Source organism: Lampetra planeri, chromosome 21, assembly GCF_965212315.1.
Source record: "Lampetra planeri chromosome 21, kcLamPlan1.2.h2, whole genome shotgun sequence".
In the NCBI taxonomy this organism is placed as follows: domain Eukaryota; kingdom Metazoa; phylum Chordata; class Hyperoartia; order Petromyzontiformes; family Petromyzontidae; genus Lampetra; species Lampetra planeri.
In genome coordinates, this window is record NC_136127.1 from 8,885,644 (window position 1) to 8,906,748 (window position 21,105).

General features: G+C 40.1%; 1 protein-coding gene across 2 annotated transcripts in view; it reads left to right on the forward strand.

Moving 5' to 3' along the window:
• The window catches only part of CWC22 (CWC22 spliceosome associated protein), a 97,815-nt gene that overhangs the window by 13,549 nt on the left and 63,161 nt on the right, over positions 1 to 21,105 (forward strand). The gene's annotated exons all lie outside the window — the stretch shown is intronic.

Below are 21,105 nucleotides of genomic sequence, written 5' to 3' on the forward strand. Positions count from 1 at the left end.
GTTTTTTTACATTTGCTGTGAAGAAGGGCAGCTGCCCGTAACATCACCTATTATATGTATGTTCCTTTATGACATTATTATTATTGATGAATGTGTTGAGTATTTTTTTTATAGTGCAATTAGTTTTTTTATCATCAATGCATGATGTATATTTTTTATGTGTGGTTCATTGGTGTACTTGGGGAATTGTTGGTAAAACGCATTTACATGCACTCCAGTGTGAAAACCTGGCTCATTGCTCAGCAATAAAACAGTGTGTTCTTGTACCTCCAATACAGGGGGAATTAAAAATGAATTCTCAAGTAACGTTTATATGCTAATATATTTTTAGAACACCGAGTACCTAGCCCAAAGGGAGAAATATAGGATATCGACTGGAGAAAGTACCTGAAAATATAGTTGACTTTGAATTCTATCCTTGTATCCAGCTACCCGAGTGTAAAAAAAAAAAAAAAAGTTGTATAGTTCTGAGTATTTAAACCTGCAGATTGTAAAATAATTGTTGAAAATCAAACCTGTCAGCAAGTTGTAAAGAGCATACTTGTATGGGAGAAGTGATTTACACAAAAAAATAAATTTGGACAACATTTTGGCATCTTGGACATTGTTTTTGAGCAGGTACATGTGGCTGCCTTTAGAATGTCTTCTAAAATTTAATATTCCATCACAGAAAATGTGTTATGCTTCATCCCACGTGAGAATTTTCTTCAACACAGTTGATAAACTGCAGCTTCAAAATAAATGGCACAGCACATTTTCTCAATATTCGCTTGTCAGTTTTTATAATGGCAGTGTTGCAAGCCATCCGGCATACCAATGTGTGTTGCTCAGTAATGCTCGTACTATTTGCATTACCGGTACGGTGTAGAATGTTGTTCGCGATGTGTCGGGGAGGTGGATTTCACAAACATGGGGTAATGGTATGTAGTGAGGGCCGAAAGTTTACTCGCTGAAAGCCCTCGCCAATTTTATATTAAAAAAACATGTTCAAACAGCTGCTTTGTTTAGAAGCTATGATCATACTTGAAAAAGGTTACTATTTCTCTTGGCACCTCTCCTTTTTGTGCATATAGGTATGAATGTTGAACTTCTTTCGCACCGTAACGTAGCTAACCATGCCAATCGGAGGTGTGCGTGAAGGACAAACTAAACAAAAAGCACTTCTAAAGAAATGAGTTTTAAATCTAGATATAACAGTGCATAGCTCCAGTGGCTTCTTAATATCGGAAGGAAGAGCATTCCAGTTGGCCGCAGAAGCGCATCTGAAAGCGTGCGATGCAGTGATAGTTTTTTTTTCGATGGCTAGCCAAAAGCCTCTGCGGGGATGACCAGAGTTTACGTGATGATGGTTTATGCTCCTTGACGAGATCATCAAGGTATTGTGGCTCATTTGTGGCAAGCACTTTGCGTGTAACGAGTGCAGATCTTGTCTCTTTTTTTTTTCAAACCCTTCGTGTACAGTGTCCTCTCTTGCGTTATTGTCCATTTTTATCTTGTGCCAAGTATACCGCTCTCCAATGTGGTGTACAAATCACGAACTCTGCCAATGTGAAACGCAATTTCTTAACACGTACATTTCAAATGCAGACTGCTTGGCAAACAGGAACTATTTGACAACATGTTTCATTGTATTTCTTACCACACGGACAGTGTGTATTTTTTCTCCAGGTACTGCGGTTTCTCTCTGCATACTTAGAAACATGCCTTGATAATATTTAGATTTTTTGCTACTATAAATTTCCACATGATATGCCACTTCGTTGAGCTATAATTTGTGGCCAGATGGATTCTGAAAAATAATCTAATAGCTCAGTGGGCTTTACCCAGTAAGATAAACATATTTTCGTTTTATTTTTATATTTTGTAAGTAACGTGCTTACCTCTCCTATACTGTACACTCCGCTCATGTTTTGTACTGTTTGTTGCCACGTTCTGACCAACCCCTAATGGACATCTGTAAAAAATAGCTTCATAGCTCATCGAATTCCTCCAGTATAAATTAATACAGTAATACCTTGGATTGCGAGTAACTTGGTCTGCGAGTGTTTTGCAAGACGAGCAAATTTTTAAAATAAATATTAATTTGATAAACGAGCGAGGTCTTGCAATACGAGTAGTACGTGTATACGCTTTGTCTGCCGAGCGTCACGTGATCACAACTGATATACGAGTGCTTTGATATACGAGTGCTTTGGGTTACAAACACGTTTCCCGAACGAATTATGCTCGCAATCCACGGTTTTACTGTATTTTGATTCTGAAATTAGTGTTTCAGCGGTTAATTTCCCTGCATGTGATGAATCCAGTGACCTGAGTTCGATTTTTCTCTACAGCTAACATTAACAGTGTGTGATCTCTGAACCATTTCACGGGTTATTCCCGTTTCACCAACCCTCCCTGACCAGTGCGGCGAAGTATGGTTAAACAAACCCATCACCGACACAATATGGAGGAGGCCTTGATTTAATAGCAGATGGACCAAGGACTGAAACATTCTGCATACTGTATAACTATATATTACAACATGGCCAATTTGAATCAAAATCACTGACACCATTATCTGTTGGTCATAATACAAAATATTTCTGAGAACTATTTGTGTAGTGTTGTACTTCAAAATACAAACTGTTATTCTTTAGATGATGAATTAGATGATGAATTTAGATGGTGAATTACCAAGATGCCTTGATTACTGTCAGTAAACATTAACGATCCTGCCAGAGAATTCCCCAGACTTAAGCCAGTGTGTGCAGGTTTCACAGACAACATTTTAAAATAGCGCATACCTATGCAGCGAGTTGAACTGAGTCGCAGACGTACTCTTTGAAGGCAACACATTTATTAACACCAACACACGGGGTAGCTGCCCCTCAACAGGATAACAACCTATGGTGGTGACCACCAGGCTAACTACACTAATTGCACTGTAACGAGCTATAACGGACCGGACCACAGCTTGGGTCCAGGTCCACGTGTTGGTGACTCTGTAGGACGTAGAACATAGATTCTTCAGGATGAACAACAGCAGCCGGTCCCTCTCGGGGACCCGGCTTATATCCTCTGTGGCGTGGCTGGCTCCGCCCTTAGCCACGACCACCTAGAATCCTCGACCAGGATCTCGTGACCACCCCTAGCCCCCACTTGGGGGCCCTGTGTAGACTTTACCGGTCACGTGTCCTCTCGGGTCAATCAGAGTGTCATGGCCCTTAGTGACCCCATGGCCGTCACTCCCACACCCTATCCTGTAGGGGCTGGCACTGCACGCAGAGCGTGGTGCCATCCAGCACTGTCAGTCAGCGCTCACCGAGCCCCTCTAGGGCCGGTACTGCAACCACATCCAAATGGTGTCCACGATGTCCATACACCTACATCATGAATAAATTAATGTATCCCCTCGTATATAAATGCAATTATAAAGGTCTTCCCTTGAAAAAAAGTGTACATTTTTTCGGGCACGAAACTAGTTAAATGATTTAAATTAATTGCTGCATTCCACACACATGGTGATGTCATAGTTTACCTCAGAAAACATTACCCATTGTGTTTAGAGTTTTTAGCCAGTGAGACTTAAGTTTGTAGTATATAATTTTATGGCTTATCATTATACCCATTACCTTTTATTTGTTTTTGAAAATTGTTAATAATCCAAACCTGCATATGTACAGAGCATGTGGTGCCATATCAGCATTTCCACATGATTTAGATGTAAAAGAAATTGGAAATTTTAGGGTCAAATATTTTCAGATGATTGGTATTCAAGATCAATATTTTTCATCAGCAAGCTTGGACTTGATTTGTTCTCTTTATCTTTCATCAGAAGGTCGTCCTTGCACAGTTTTTCTATTGTCTGTATATATCCATTATATATTATGAATGTCAACTTTGATGTATTTTATACTGTGTTAATGTAAGTTAAATACGTATATGAACACATTGCACAATAGTGAGTGTAAATGAAAAGCATGCAGTTGAAATCAGCTTGTTGAAGAGTTGCCTTGGAGTGAACAAATCAATTTTGACTCTTTCCGTAAATGACCAGTATCTCAGTAATGCTAATAAAACACACACACACACGATTATTTCCAGACATGGCAAATGGGAAATTGTTGTAACAATGAAGCAAATTATTTGGCGACGCTGTGTTGGCAGTGGTGCACAAGCACAATTAACAAAGCAGTTACATTTTTTCATAAAAAAACACTTTGGCCTTAAATGAAGAAAAAAAAAGCTGATAATTCAGGCCATCGCCCTTCAAGCACATACAGTCATGTGCTTTGAAAAAGGGTAATTGCCCTAACATCACCTATTTTATATATATTTTACTGGTAGGAACCACCTGGTTCCACCAGCCCACAGGGGATTATTATGTCTGTCCGTCGTGCATCTAAAAATTGCAGGGGTCGGGCTGGGTGGGGAGGGGCTGGGTGGGGAGGGGATGGTGGGGAGGGGCTGGGTGGGAGTGGTGGGGCTGGGTGGGGAGGGGCTGGTCACCCCGTGGTGCCCTTATAAAACTCAACATTTAACCTACTCACGCCGGCTTGTGCCCGCCATCACAGTCGGCCATATTTGCAGAACACACCACGCCACCGTTGACCCTGGCCATTGACCGAGCAACCCAACGTTCCTACCAGCTCCCTCCGCAGGAATGTGTATGGCAGTGTTATTGACTAATGTATTTTGATCAAAGCTCAGTCCTCCCATCATGCCTTGCATGTCACATGACATCACGATGTAAGGCCTATTTTTCCAATCCACTCCTGGAAGTGAGCCTCTCCAGACCTTGCAGTCCGATGTTGCTGCACGTACGATGCCTCTTTTTAGATCGCCATTGTTTATGGTCACGGAAGCACCTTTTTGTCTGTCAAGAAAGCACATTTCGTGTTAATTATCAAATCCAATTTCTCCGTTTAAAGGATAACGCTCATCTGTCATAGACATTGACGTTTAATAATTACTCTGAACTCGAATTATTGAACTTAAATACAGTGGAAAAAACCCGTCACAAACCAAGAGTGACAAGCACAGGCCCCATGCATGCACAATGAGAGATTACAGTGAAGTGGTTTATGTTGACAATTTATGGTTTTGTCACCCGGGGAAGCATTTGCCTGCAGAAATTTCGTGGAAGCTTTGTCTCGGCTATGTTTTGGGTTGCAATGGCATTGCAAATAATGTCAGAGTAATTGTTGGCGTTTGTGAAGAACGCCTGAATAAAGCAATTTTCTCGCAACGCATTTTATTGTAGGATGGATAATGTGATACAACTTTAAAATTAAATTACTTTCTTGGTTTCTGGATAAAACACAAAGCATAGTCCATTTCAACGGTCTCTTTTTATACTATAATGGTTCCTTACAAAATAGCGGTGCTTTTGTCAGAAATAACGAATACAAAGTAGAATTGGCACACTATTTAGTTTTTATCCGAGGCATTCACATCTATGTAGCCAACCTGAAGGCTGTACATCATCTGGGTATTTTGTATTTAGATGATTTATTATGGGAATGTGTGTCCCTATTGTGTCTCACATTTAAGATGTCCCTCTGCAATATCAAACACGATTTGAATTAAATTATTTTCCTCGATGTTTTTCAGTTCATTAGCCGCTGCCGATGGCTGTTAATTACTGATTATCGCTACGTGTGTTTGATGAATTGGCAATTCATATTTTGCTTGTACCGTACTGATTTATTTAAAATTGAGGAGCCACATTGTGTACGAAGTATAAAATATTGCACATTGCTTAATATAGAGTCTCGCTTTCGACTGCGAGGAATCTTCTAAGGAATGGTGGACCAAACGTTTGCGATTCGGTCAATTGCCCGAAGGTTTGCCTTTTTCCCCGTGAGATTGGTGGTCTTTGTGGTATGGGTAACCCGCGTAATATTTTTACACAGTGGCTTTGCACTGCACTCGACAAGTGATGCTTTCGCACTTCATCTGAAGCCAAGGTCATTTTATGCAAAGGCCGCTGCTACTCAGTGTTACCTTGTAAAGATTTGTTGCCAAAACCTAGGTAGTATTTCAGCCTAACTGTGTGATAACGTTGGACTTGAGAAAAAAAAATGCTTTACCGTGACTCAATCTTAATCCTTTTTACGATGTTTTTCAGGCCATTTCATTTATTAGGAAACCAGACCGCATTGTATAAAATAACTTCAGAGACAAAAGATGAATTGTATCATTCTCATAATTCACGTTGATGTGATGTGAATTGTCTTTAGCTAAGACTGAGTTCATAGATGTATCGCATAGGTTACACGGAGGAAGGAATGCTTTTACTTATCTCTGTGCAAAGAAATTGACAAAGCAATTGTGATTAAATAAAACGTGATGAGTGCAAAGGTGCACGCTTGGGAATTACAGAGACAGAAACGGGAATATATGTGATAGACAGCATATGCAGGTAAACAATGTAATTTTTACTCGAGAAAAGTGTGCTTGGGCAGGAGCATTCGCTATAAATGGTGGTCGAGACTAATGATGGATTTGCAGCCAACAGAAGGGAACACATCCACTGCGGGGGGTGGATTGACAACAGAAGCTTGGGTATAGGAGCTATATGGATTCTTGTTTTGCGAGACAAATAGGTGATGGCTTAGGCAAGCCTCCGTCTAGCAGTGGATAAATCATGGCTCAATATTCAAAATACTCATTACAAATTGAACATTTAAAACTATAATAATTCACAATCCTTAGTGAATCCATTGCTTCATTAAAGCCTCGTGTATTCAGCATGCTTTATTATTAACCGAATTTGCGGTTCGTTTGGTTACGTTGAAATTCATTTTCGTGGACGCAAGGTGTCATTTAGTTTGTTGCTTTTGTCGTGTAAAACTCTTAAGCGATCTAACAAATAAAACTTTATTGTGGATGATATTGGTCGCGAAAGCCTACGTGTTAATCTCTTGTAGCGGTTTCCATGAGATTTGTCATTTTCTCGATCAAAGCTTCTGCTTGTGAATAGTCTCAATTATTTTAGTAGAGATGCTTGGCTATTGTTTATTCTCTGAATCGCATTGTTGGTTACGTAGCTGTGATCTGTAAGGCAGACGTGTTGCAATGGTTGGATTTTTTTTTATTTGCATGTTTGTGCTCGTTAACACGCAATCGAGAATGCTGAAATGTCTTTTAAGTATGCTTATTTGCAGAAATGCCCCAAAGGTGGTGATCATATTCTACAGAGTAGAAGATACTCTAATTTTACAAATTTCTCGTGTCCTGGGAAAATAATTAAATTGTCAAGAGGGGGGGGGGGGTGGAAACCTCTAGGATTTGTGAAACAATTATTGTTGCTCTCATTCTGTATTCAAAATTGGTTCCTAAACTGCTCATTAGTACGTAACAGACACCGACTTCCTTCCAATCGCGGGGACTAAATTGCGCGAGCCGAATCTCGCCGTCTCTCTGATGGAACGCTAATTGTGGTATATGCAATTTCGCGTCACTGCTATCACTTAGAGGTTTCGCACCGCGGATGCCATTCTGGGAGGGAAATGAGCTCCTCAGAGGAACGTGCAATGATAAATAATAAATAGTTGCTTCATTTTATTCGGAATAATTTTTTTATTGTTGCATGTAGCCCTATCGTCCTGGAAGCTGGCGTCTTTAAGCAGGGGTTTATTGGTCTACTTCAAAAAAAATTCAAGAGAAAACCATCGACCACAGCATGCAATGTGTTTTGAATATACAGTTATTGTAACCAATTCAGTTATATATATGTTTTTTTTATGAAGTTAAATATGGTCTGCAAAAGCACATCCATCAGTCTTTATGTAAAATATTCGTAAGCAGCTGAGAGTTGGGGGGGGGGGTGATGAGCAAGGAATGTTTGGCGTGTTGTGTGTGGGGTGGGGGTTGTGTGGAGGAGAGATGTGGGGAGGGGGTCATTATCGATGATCAGAAAACAGCAGGAAATGGAGGGGGGGGGTCTATGTAGTTTCCAAGCCAACCTCACACGGTGAAGGCTATGCAATTAAAGCGAATGCGGTTCGCAATCGGGATTTTTTTGGTTCTCACTTTGAGGTGACTAAAAAGGCGACTAAAACGGTAAAATAATTTTTTACACCACCAAAGCAAGATTGGTTGTGTTATTGACATCTTAAAGTGGCAGGGTGACATGCAAAGCTTTATTGGCTCTCGTAAAATCACAGATATTTTTTACAGCATTCTCATGGAACCCTGCTGCTTAGGCTAATGAAAATAAAGTGCTCAACAAAGCAAGCGGAGTATGGGAGTGCGTTTTTTTATCAGTGGGGGTCCAACTTATTGTTTTGGCTGATGCTTGCAGGTAATTAACAGAGCGCTGTTTTCAGCATGCATATCAGCATCTGTTCTGCCTCGCTCGTTTGAGGCATTGAACAAAAGAATGTATGCAGATACCAGTGCAATTAAATTCCACCCTTCTTCCATGAGCTTGTTTTTTTGTTGCATGTTAAGCATGGAAAGGTTTTAGCATCTCATTAAACCTGTGACATTAACATTGGCCATTCCTTGTAGTTGGGACCATTGTTAGGCATATCACTGACGTGCAAAATCCCGCGTGACCTTTTTTTGCGTGTGTGCAAAATTACGAACTGTGCAAATGAAAATGTGTGGCTTTTAAAAATGATCCGCAAGCTACTGTGATGTAATTGCACAGTCATAAACGTGTATGCCACATTGAATGTAGGTATTTATTTTTCCGGGCACATTCTTTTTTTGTTAACAGAATATTGAGAACTCTTGTATTATTTACATTCTTGGTGTTAAATTAAAAGCTGTAAAGTTAGTGGGGGGGGGTAGGGGGGTACATCGTATATTATACGCTTTAGAATTATGCTCATAGACCGTGCACAATAGCCAGGTAATGCGATGGCTGAATGTCCCCATTACTCGGCTATCGAGTGCTAAAAAACGAGATGTATGGCTTTTTGCACAGAATATGGTCAAAAAATATCTGGATACAAGGTTCAGGTTTGCTCGTCATAAAAAAGAGACGTTAAAACACGGTTTAAATTACTTATTAGCTTTCACAAAGGTTTTTTGCTGATGTATTAATTATAGATAGCTTGACTTTTGCTGTTAATGCTGATGTCTTGCCATAATTATCCATGTAACATTGTTCATGGTTGTCACTCTTTCAAGTATATATTTTTTTTTACACGAGGAAATGCTTTTGGGGGGGGGTTGTTGAATGCGGAGCTATACTTACACTTTGTCATATGTCACTTTGATCACTTACTATATTGTTACAGATTTGTGATACCAAAGCACAATGTACAGAGCAGACCATCACCACGAGATAAAGACCGCACAAATGTTTGTCTTTGGAGCTCACCATATTATCAGTACCTTGCATTAAAAAGCCAAGGGAAAAATCTATCATTGATGCAAAAACTACTCATAGATTCAGAGTACAGTATTTCTGCATCCGTTGAGCCTTTGATATTAGTGTTTACTTTTTTTTTTACATGCTACAGGCAAAATATGCTCTGGCGATGTGTGTTGTGTATTCCATGGGGAGGTCTTTAAAATGTTCTCCACGCTGAGCTATTGGTGGCGCTTAAAGGCCCATTGAAGCCCGATAGATCAATGTTACAAGAGGAAGAGCAAGTTGTTTAATCTTACTCGAGCGTCATTCTCAGCCCCGAAGATGCCTTAGCTCCCGTCGTGGTTGCAAATGTGTTCTCGTGTGTGCTATTTATTTCGTGTACGTTTGGCTCAAAAGTGGTAGGATTTTTTTTATAAAATAAAAATGTTTTTGCAGCATTTTGTTTATCCGGGGTGCAATGCTTTGTTTACACAGAAACCCATGCTGTGAGCACCATTTGCTTCCAACTTGGTTATTGCCAATATTATAGCTGCATTGAAAATAAGACCCCTAAGCAATCCATTACTGCTAAGCATTTAATATTGACTCGAGGAGAGTCTGCATGTGTGCATTAACACCTACATATTTTGTTCTGCACACTGCTTAGTTAGCCTGGGGAATTGATGTTTTTCATAGATAAGTGCGGACAAAACTATCGTGACAAGATTTTCTTTCCTTTCAACCCTGCAGTTTACCAGGCTGAGTTGCATTAACGCGTTAGTGCTTGGGGAAATATTCAGTCTTTCTGCACTACAAAGCTTTCACTGATGCGTCAGATAATTGGTGCTGGAAAGGTCAGCATGAAGGTCAACTAAGAATAATGGGTTTTGGGTTAAGACTTTAAGCAGCGTTGGTGGGTGATTAGTTTTCTCAGAGAGATGGGGCCATTCAGTCAAGCATTTGACCACCACCAGAGAAAAGGAACTGTATCTTGCAAATGGACATGCATATTGAGTTTATTGAGGATATTTAGCTTCATGTTTTGTGGGGAGCACTGTGACGGTATGGTAACACGGGTGCTCTTGTTGGCGTGTGAACAATCAATACTGAAATAATATTGTGAAAATAATCAGCAATTGAAATAATAAATATGCTAAGGGGGTGGGCTGGTAAGAATAAAAACATCAATTTTATTGGGGTGGTCCGATGCAGTGGTTGCACAATACAATTTTTTTCTGCCATTTGTAATTTCAAATTGCCTTGCACGTGACCTTTTCGTAAAGTGTGACATGCATTTGTTTTTGCACCTGAAATCAATGATGCCCTTTATATAATTACTTTCACATTAAATAACCTTCTGCGGAGCATTGTGGGAATTTTTTTGAGTATAACATGTATGTTGGAATTTCTTCCGCACCGTACGTAGCCAACCGTGCGAATCGGAGGCACGGACCAACCGTGCTAACACTGGTCAACAAAAAAAACATTTTTCTGGCCTGGACTTTTGCAGCTGTTTTAGACTAATTTCAGGCTGCTGATTCCAAATCTGATCTCAGATTTGCTCTATCACATCTAATTTTTATGCTATCGGCATACCCCATTTTCATTGATTTTACCCGAAATTAACTATGTCACTTATGATTGCAAGTTGTTGCGAGTCAGTGACTGCTTTAGTGTTAAAATATGGTGCTGTATTTTTAGGATAGTGTGTTTATAATATAATTTTATGTAGATATCCACATTTATTTAATATCTTTCTTCTGCAGTTTTTATTGAAAATGCAATATTTAATATCTCAAAAACCTGATGTGATAGACAAAAACTGATGCCAGATTTGGAATCAGCACCCCAAAATTACCTTAAAACCGTTGGAATACCTGATGCCAGAGAAAGTGTGACCAGTGTAATCGGAGGGCATCTTCATACATATATGGGAGTCGCTGTAAGATGATCCCAATGGGAAGCAAAAAAGAAACGTCGCTGTATATGCATGAGGGCTTGCGATGGTTGCTGGTGCAACTCATTGGATGGCATTTCAGCTGTGATCTCCCCTTTGCAGTGGCAGTGCTTATTTCGTACTGCGGTAAAAAATGTACGCGCAACTTGCACGTTTACTTGTCAGGAAACATTTCACTTGTAACTTTAAAACTTGAATTTCGATTTAAAGCTTTCGTGACTGCAGGGATTCATATTCCTGGTTCTTTCGGTAAAGTCACGTAGAAGGGAAATAATAAAATAATACAAAATAAAACATAATTATATAAAATTTTCACGACGTTTCGGCCACAACGCAAGCAGCCGTCCTCGGGTGAAGAAACAAATCTGTCTTTCCGACAGACCTGTTTCTTCACCTGAGGGACGGATTCTTGCTTTGTGGCAAGCAGCCGTCCCTCAGTGTAATACAATTTTTTTTATTATTACTGCTTCGTAAATGGAAAACTAATCTGCATCTCGTTATATATATTTTCAAGTACATTTGGGGGTGGGCTACTTTAAATTGGGCATGGGGGTGGGGAAAAGAGACCAGTCTCGAGAGAGTAGTTTGATTGATGAAATATTTTTGTTTCACTTGTGAAAGATAGTTCAGAGATTTTGGACACTGGAGTCTTGAAGACATTGTGTTTTTTCCACCGGCAATAAAATAAGCTAATAAAAGTGACCTCAACATTTAGAACAACAACAATTAAGATGACCTTTCTAACCGCTAACGTTTTTATCTATTGATCGATGCCGAGCAAAACATCAGTACCTTTAAAAAAGAAAACTTTGTTGGCAACTTGGAAAATGTTACACTTGGTTCAATACTGATTGTTCTCTGTAGTCGCATTAAAGCAAAGCTTTAACCCGTGCTTAAGCCTACATTTAGGGTACGTTTTTAAAGGTTTTTGATCCATTACATCTCTTTGTTCTCCTAATTTGTTCGGTCGCATTGACCGATAATTTGCTTATGTTGGTTCAATAAGCAGCACTCGGCCAGTAAAACACAGTTGGTTTCTCAATTCCAGCGCACACACATGGCATAACTAGACAAGCATGCCATTTGCTGATATTTGGCTTTCCCTCTTGGCGTGTAGTTATTTTCGAACATCTATGCCTTTCTGGTATAATCTGTTCCATTGCGCGTGCGTGAAGCTAAAAACGGTAGATATTTTTGCCTGGTACCTTCATCGAGTTGTGAAAACTTTGAGCCATTTTTTATGATTGCTGTGGCATCGTGATAATAAGTACCTAGCCCAAAAGCTTAGCACAAAGCACTTCAAATTAAAATATTTGTTCCCAGTTTTTAGTGTTTTTGAGCTCCAAAAGCACTTTGTGTTTTTTGTACATAGCTAACACGTTCTAACATCTTTAACTTTCCGATTTCGTATTTTACATATCTTGTCTCCCAGTTTACGATAGGTTGTAGAATTAATTTGCAATGGTGATAAATAAAGTGTATGTGCGATTTCTGACAGAGTGCTCGTATAGCTATAAAATACAGTACTTAAACATTTCATTAAATATTTCGTGAAAAATAAATGGATATTGGAATAATTGAAGACCGTAGTATAATAATGTGGAGGCTTTCCAGTCGTTGTTATTGTGTTGGAAATTAACATAACCTTTGAACACTTGAAAATATGAAATATAATTTAAGGGCACATTCTGTCATGTATTCTTGGAGCAATGAGAATTTAAATTACAGTACTACATTACATTGTTTGGAAGTGCAGTCTTTTTAAATCCTTTATATTAAATTCGCTTGCTTGCTTGCGCGCTTACGACCGTGCAAATCTTTCGGTCGTTTTTTAACCCACTTCCTGTGATCCAATCGAGCTGACATTTTGCACACAGACTCGTTGTGCTTGACAATTTATTTTCGTGAAATTTTTTTTCCAGAACTTTACACTTTTTAGGAAAAAAAAATTATATTTAATTACCAATTTCTTAATGGTGGCAGGCAATAATCTGACCCATAGGTGGCAGCCATCTCAAGCCAGAGGACGAGAGGACTCTAGCCGCCACGCATATAAAGGATTTATAGTGAAAACTTTGTTTTTACGGGTTAATTTTTTCTTGGTGCAGTCACGTTTTTATTCTATTCTACTCGGGCAACCGACAAACTAGTCGGACGGGATTAAAGATTTGGGCATTTTCTTTGGCACCATACGGTGCGTGCTAATAGTAATGCTCTGATTGCATTGTATTTCAACATGCATAGCACAAAATGAATCATTTAACTCTAACCTGCATGTTTTAAATAAGTAAAATAACCAATGAATGCATCTCGCAGATGCACAGATTTGTACTTTAAAAGGTTCCTGAATATTTTATGTTGAACTGTTCACTGCTCTACCCTAACTTGAAAGTGAAGAAGACATTTAATGCATTTGAAATTAAGATTAACAATGGTGCTTTGCCCCAGTATTGGATAAGTGGGATGCCATTGTCTTTTACCACTGGTTCATTATATGTGCATGATAAAACTTCTCTCGTAATCATTATTTAGAACCTTTGTCAATCCATTGATAGATGTTGGCCTCGCCATTGCATTGGCGTTCATGTGGTTGTTTAGTATCAGGTCACCACGATGGTCATTGTGGGATGATGAGGATTGCCCAGGACCAGTTCAGATGTCACTCACCACTGATGGTAAACTGTGGCTGGGTATCAAACTCAGGTAGCCAGGCTGATAGCACAGTGCACTAAGCCATTGCACTGCCACTCCACCCCACCCAATACCTTTATAGGATACAATCCAGTTTGTGTTATTTTAGTCTAAATGCAAACACATCTGAAGTTGCCGCTCTTGTTTTGCATGTGTTCGCTCACCTTTTATTTGTCATCACCAATGAATCGCTGCTCACGATGAGGTAAAGCCGATGTACCTGTTTGCGCCAAACATGTTTTTACTAATCCACAGTATACGTAATGTGTCGAATATTAATGATAATTTTACATTCAATTGCGTTAATGCACCTTTGCTTATTGTCTAATTTCTTTTTTCTAAAGTCATACAAATCTTGTGAAAAAGTAATTTAAAAATAAATATTAATTATGGTGGCTGGGTGGCTCAGATATCCGCATGCTGAGATGCAGGGTTCAAATTTGGGTTTCGTGAATTCATGGTCTCAGCCCCAGTCATCAATCACTGCGCAAAAAAGCCCCATCATATTAGATTTGGATGCGCACTTAATTTGACTTATTCCACCTCTGATAATTTAAAATATCGGTTTGACTGTCATATCGGTTTGACTGGTACATTGAGTACGACAGTGCTCATCTCTACTGTATACCAGAGGTCGCTTGAAGGAATTTCAGTGGTAGCTCTTTGATATCCGCATCCGTGAGCTGTTCTCTAACATGAAGAAGGGTTGCGCTGCCGTGCGAGAGATGGAATGGATTCTGCATCTCATGACACCGATCCGTTAGCACCATCGGGATAAAAACCGAGGAAGGAGACAAAGAAAGATAAATTATAATTTGGTTATTATCCCGGTGGGTATGTTCGAGAAAGAAGTTGCATTTTTGCACACTGTATTCTCGTAATTGTGTGGGAACAGGTAGGTGATTGCAGAATGTGTTTTTAAAGCAGGTGATGAGCTTTTAATGCTCGTGAAGCACTGTGGATGCAAAGCATGTCAGCCACTTAAGGGGGATAAAATAGCGTGCTGTAGTGTGGTGCTAAACATTGACATGAAACTAATGTGCTGTGTAATTTGCATGAAGCATTTTTAGTACAGAATAACATAAAATGCAATCCTTAAAATGATCTGAAAATTGTCGTTAATGTGTAGATCACGTGGTCACAATTTGCATGAGCACAAATACTCGTAAAGGTAATGAATGAGTCTTTTTTTTATGATAATCGACATATTTGGAAATTGTCTAAAGGGGCTTCATGTCCCCTTTTTTAGGTTTACTAAATTTGATCAGTTTAGGATTAAGGTAAAATGTTTTTTTTTTCATGAACATGGCCAAAATGACAAGTTTCTAGAAAAATCTCTAAAACGGCAGTCCCATTATAAACTCAACATATACTCCTTTTAAGGGGAGGTTCTGCTACTGCATCTCTTCATATGAAATTGCGGCAAAGACACTCTGCTTTTATTGGACGTCATAAGCTGAGCCAGTGCTGGGAAGCCGGTTGGCTATATATCACTGCGAGAGGTTTTAATCTAATTCTTTCCAGCTGGAGCGTATTCCACGGGGAGTTGTGTTGCTGCAGGAAGGCAAAGCGTAGCTTCAAATTGCTTTGGGAGCGTGGGGACCAGGAATGTCTGTGCCACAAAAAGTTACTTCCATTCTCTGTTGAATCACTGTCACCAAAGGGGGATTTCTTTAGATGAAACAACTGGCTTCAGTGTTATATTTACTAAAGTGTGAAAATGGACCTGGTTTTTGTACTGCTTTAATCACTGTTCTTTCCGATGCCAGGTCTGACCTTTGAGTTTTAGCACATTGTGCAAGATTCATATTTGTTTTAGATCGTGGTTGTCTCATCCCACTTTTACCAATCAGAAACTGAATGGTCGTTTTTAGCACTTTTTTATCATGATGCACGATTAATTACCATTTTAAGTATCAATGATGATGATTGCTTGTGTTGCAATCGAAACGTCGTATTCTATTATTTAATTTAATTTATTATTTTATCTTTAGACGTGACTTAACCGAAAGAACCAAATAATAATTCCTGCAGTCACGAAAGTTCTAAAATTAAGAATGTTTAAACCGTCCTTAATTTTTTAAAACATTCTTTCGCAAGTTGACCCCCGATTTATTCCAATTTTGCGATCGGTGTCATGTCATAAGATCCATAATTCCATTTGGAATGCTCACAGGATGGGTGCGTTCCAAGTGTAAAAGGGTCCACAGTCGAGATGATTTTACTTGACTTCTGAGGAATCATTCGCGTTGCCTCTATTGATTTCACAGTCGGGACTGCACTTTACCCAGCACTATACTAGGAGATTGTTTGAAATTGTTTGAAATTGTTTTTGTGCAATTCAGTAATAAAAAAACACTTAATATTATGGGTTGTTTTTAAGCAGTCATTCATGGCCAGGCGTGAAAACCTTCAACTTGTGACTCACTAGAGAACCCAGTTTAATTGTGGGGGACTGCCTGGATTCAAATCCAGGAACTGAGCAGTGATGGCTTAGTGCTCTGACCTTAGAGCCAACTAACCACCTCTCACTCCTCTTTCATTATTCATCCTAAACCAAGTTGCCTACATTTTTTTATTGGAACACATACTGTAGCTCTACTTTTCATGGTTAGCGCAATTGATTTAACCCCCTGCCCACAGGCAGTTGAACAAGTGGGAAAGTTTCTGAAATCCCCCAGCCTCTGTCCACCCAGCAGGCTAAATGGGTAACACCACAGGTCGGCAGATGATATCGTGCGGGGTACTTCCACCCCTTGTGAGGGCGTCTGGCCAGCGTGGAAGAGTAGGCCAAAAATTATTCGTGGGTTGAATCCCCTTGTGCCAGCCATGGCGTGAGCAAGAAATAACTGCGCTGTACCCTTCTCTTGCGGCGTCAGAACTCGCATCAATAGCGCAATAAACCTCAACGCTTCTGATAAAAAAAGCGGTCCTTTATATGATTTTAGCTACGTTTATTATGTGTGGTCGAGATTATCTTAAGGCTTCAAACGGCGTCGCCAGGCTGCAATCGGGGTGAAAAAAGGCGGAATTGAACAACATCATCAAGTCTCAATCGGGGTTCATGGCTGCGTTAAATGAGGTTTGTTGTGCTGAAGTCAAGGGATCCAACGTGATACTTATTTCATTATTTTAAAAGCCAAGAAAGAAGATTTTCACAGGTTAAACAGTAAAGATGGCACAGTATTGAGTTTTGCCATTCAGGGGGAAAGTATCATAATGTCAATATCACAGTTCAAAGGTTAAAGGAGACAAGACTGTTGATTTTCTTTGATCCATCCTACATGTTTGACATTTCAATCCTTGGTTTTTTTTGGCCTTTTGTAGATGATATTCTGAGGTTTAAAAAAGCAATTGTTGCATGCCCGCGCAATAGGACACCAAAAGCACGCCAAACAAATATGCTGCTGTTATTGCCATTCTGTTCTTTTAAAGGTACACGAAGCATCTTGTAACCCGCTGTTTATACATCCGTTTGTACACCATTGACTTAATTTTACAAACCAAAATCTATTGAAAGTTAAAAGGTCCACATTTAATTGCGTACGGGAAAATATTTATCGCTGCCATTTTATTTTATACGATACACATGTTTCTGAGTGCTTATTTTTGCGTTGCGATTCACTTGCGTTCATTATACGTGAACAAAGACATCCACACACGTTGATACTTTGATCAGTGGGTGATGAACGAGCCCTCCGATTTTATTGCCAACCAAAGTACTCTAGAATCATGATTTCATCAGCACTTGAATTTTACTGGATTAATCCTTGTTTGAAAAGTCTGCTTCCTAACTCAACATTTGAAACATTTCACGTGCACACAGGAGAGGGGGGGGGAGATGTGTTCCCAATTTTTATATTTAATCGAGGAGATTGGGCCAAGATGCAACATTTTAGATGGTCCGGAAATTAAATTAATTTTGGCTGTATTTGAAGTTATTCTCCATGGCGTCATGTATTGCACTTTTGCCCACAAAACAAGTGATGTAATTTCAACGATGTGACATTAAATTTCGATTTAAAGCTTTCGTGACTACAGGGATTCATTTTCTTGGTTCTTTCGGTAAAGTCACGTAGAAGGGAAGTAGTAAAATAATAAAAATAAATCAATAAAATAATTCTCACGACGTTTTGGCCACAACGCAAGCAGCCTGAGGACGGCTGCTTGCGGCTGCTTGCATTGTGGCCGAAACGTCGTGAGAATTATTTTATTATGTTTTATTTTTATTATTTTATTACTTCCCTTCTACGTGACTTTACCGAAAGAACCAAGAAGATGTGACATTACTTAAGTTATTATTATACACAACGTTTTACGTTCAAACGATTTCTTCACCAATGGGATTTCATGTTACAAAGAAATGTTTGTTGCAAAAAACAGTGACGACGATGAACATATAATGTATTGGAATCCAAAAATATGCGAAATCAGAACTAAAATAAAAAAAATGAAACCTGAACCTCATCACAAACATGTCTTGTAATTAATAATAATTCATCTTTTATACAGCACCTTTCATTGAAAGATCACAGAGCGCTGTGCATTAAAAAATGTCAACACTTCATGAATTAAATCATGGTGAAAACAACATCTACACACACAAATCGCCAAAACCTGGAATACACATCTCTGATCAGCTGAGATTTTTATTTTTGCAGCTTCAGCCCTGAAGCCTCCAACAGGATGTAAACTATTGAGTATCTGTAGTTTCTTTAAAATAACCCACTCACGATTTTGCATGCGTTTCTCTTTGTCAGTGCATTGTGGATGTACATTACCTCACGTGTAATTAATAGCGATTGCCTCGCTGCATTAGTGGGCTGTTCCGGAGATGTAATTCATCCTGGTTACAGTAAAGGGAGGTAGGCCACGGTCATAGCTAGTGACAGCATGTAATTGCCTGTTGTAATTTGCAGTTTATCAGCAATGGCTTGGCAGGCATTGCTTCAGCTGGCGCAGGAGGTCAGTGAAGATAGGCCCCTGACTATCTCTGGCCATGTTTCTCCGAGACAGCTTGTTGTTAAAAGATATTTACTGTTGTACCCAGTAAGTCAACCGTGAGACGAGACCTCTATAAAGAATTACTTTTGTCGTGAAGAGCATCATGACTAAAGCTTTGAGAACCACCAAAGGCTTTGGAAATGCAGTTTTTTTCCCCTTGGACATTTTCAACCTGAAGCTACAACCAACAATGCTGTTGATGAAAAAAAATATTGTGTTCACTCCCTGCCTGAGCTGATGTGCGTCAAACACATTTGTATTGGTGCCGTGTGCCTTTGTGTACACAAGCATCTGTAAATGTTCAAGCTTGGCATAGCATGCTTGAGTCCAATTGTGTGTGGTGCCATGTTCATTTCTCATCAATGCCAATGAGTATTTTCCACATGTGTATGCATCTGCAGGTGTGACTGTGTCTTGCTCCAATCCATACATGCATCTATGCTTGTGTTTGAGATGTAGAACCACTCGGAGACAGAACTTCATGTCAGGGCTTTATCCCTGTATTAAAAACTGTTAAACACATTCCTGCGGAGGGAGCTGGTAGGAACGTTGGGTTGCTCGGTCAATGGCCAGGGTCAACGGTGGCGTGGTGTATTCCGCAAGCCGGTGTGAGTAGGTTAAACGTTGAGTTTTATAAGGGCACCACGGGGTGACCAGCCCCTCCCCACCCAGCCCGACCCCTCCCACCCCCCACCCAGCCCCACCCTCCCCACCCAGCCCTTCCCCACCCTCCCCTCCCCACCCAGCCCCTCCCTCCCCACCCAGCCCCTACCTGCACGACGGATGGACACAATAATCCCCTGTGGACTGGTGTAACCAGAGGTTCCTCCCAGTATAATAACACTCTAAACTCACAGGAGAGAAGAACCTCGCTCACTATCAGCCGGCTCTCACAGGCTTCTTCGAGTTCTACTCTCGGCTATCTCTTCGAGACCTCTTCCATATTCTTAAGGTTTTTTCGGTAAAGTCACGTAGGTAACAAATTTAAATTAATTAAAGTAAAATAAAATAAAAATCACGACGTTTCGGAGGCAACACAAGCTTCCGTCTTCAGGTGGTACCGTCACAGCCCGACAGCCGATCCACACTCCCGGGTTCCCACAACGACGCCGTTCACGTCACGCGGGGGGGGGGGGGAGTACCCCTTAAGTACCCCCTTACAATACCCGTGACATGACGTCATCCCACTACCCCATGACGTCATCACGCTACTCCTCAACATTTCTAGATTTGAAGTTTTCGTGACTGCAAGGATAGGTTCTTTCGGTAAGTCACGTAGATGAAAAATAATAATAAAATAATAATGATGAAAATAACTATTATTGTAGTGAGTGACTACAGTAATAGTTAGTGAGTGACTACTCGTTACAGTAATTTTGCTGTGGCTGTTCCACCTGATGATGGAAGCTTATTCTTGGTTCTTTCGGTAAAGTCACGTAGAAGGGAAATAATAAAATAATAAAAATAAAACATACTGACAAATTTCTCACGACGTTTTGGCCACAAAGCAAGCAGCCGTCCTCAGGTGAAGAAACTTGAGCTGTTGGAAAGACAGCCAAGAATATGAATCCCTTCAGTCACGAAAGCTTTAAGACGGAAGCTTGTGTTGCCTCCGAAACGTGGTGATTTAATTTAGTTATTTTCCTTTTTTTATTTTCATCTACGTGACTTTACCGAAAGAACCAAAGAGTCCTCAACGCTTGTACCCCAAAGAATGTGTTCACATAACTCTGGCTTACCTTACAGCCTTTGGCACACTCCACTCCTTACTCTTGAAATCTGTTCCACCCCGTGGCACTTTAGACATCTCCTTGACATTGGGAGTAAGAGATGAAGGTGATTCCCTGTGTTTCCACCTCTCATGGCAACCTCTCGGGAGACATCGTCACATTTACTCATCTCTGCGTTTGAGCTCTCTCCAGTGCTTCCTTCTCAATTAGTCAATCCCACTGGGGTGGAAGGTGAAAGAGAATGTGGTTCATGGCTTCAGAGGGGTCGGCCAAGGACTTGAGATGGTGGTTTGAGGGTCCTTGCCGTGAAAAAAAGACCGCCCTTAGATCTCACAGAACGTGATATCAAGACAGAAATGGATACAAGTCAAGGGGGAGCAGTGGCGCGGTAGTTAGGACACTGCTATGCACCCGTTGACCCGGGTTTGATT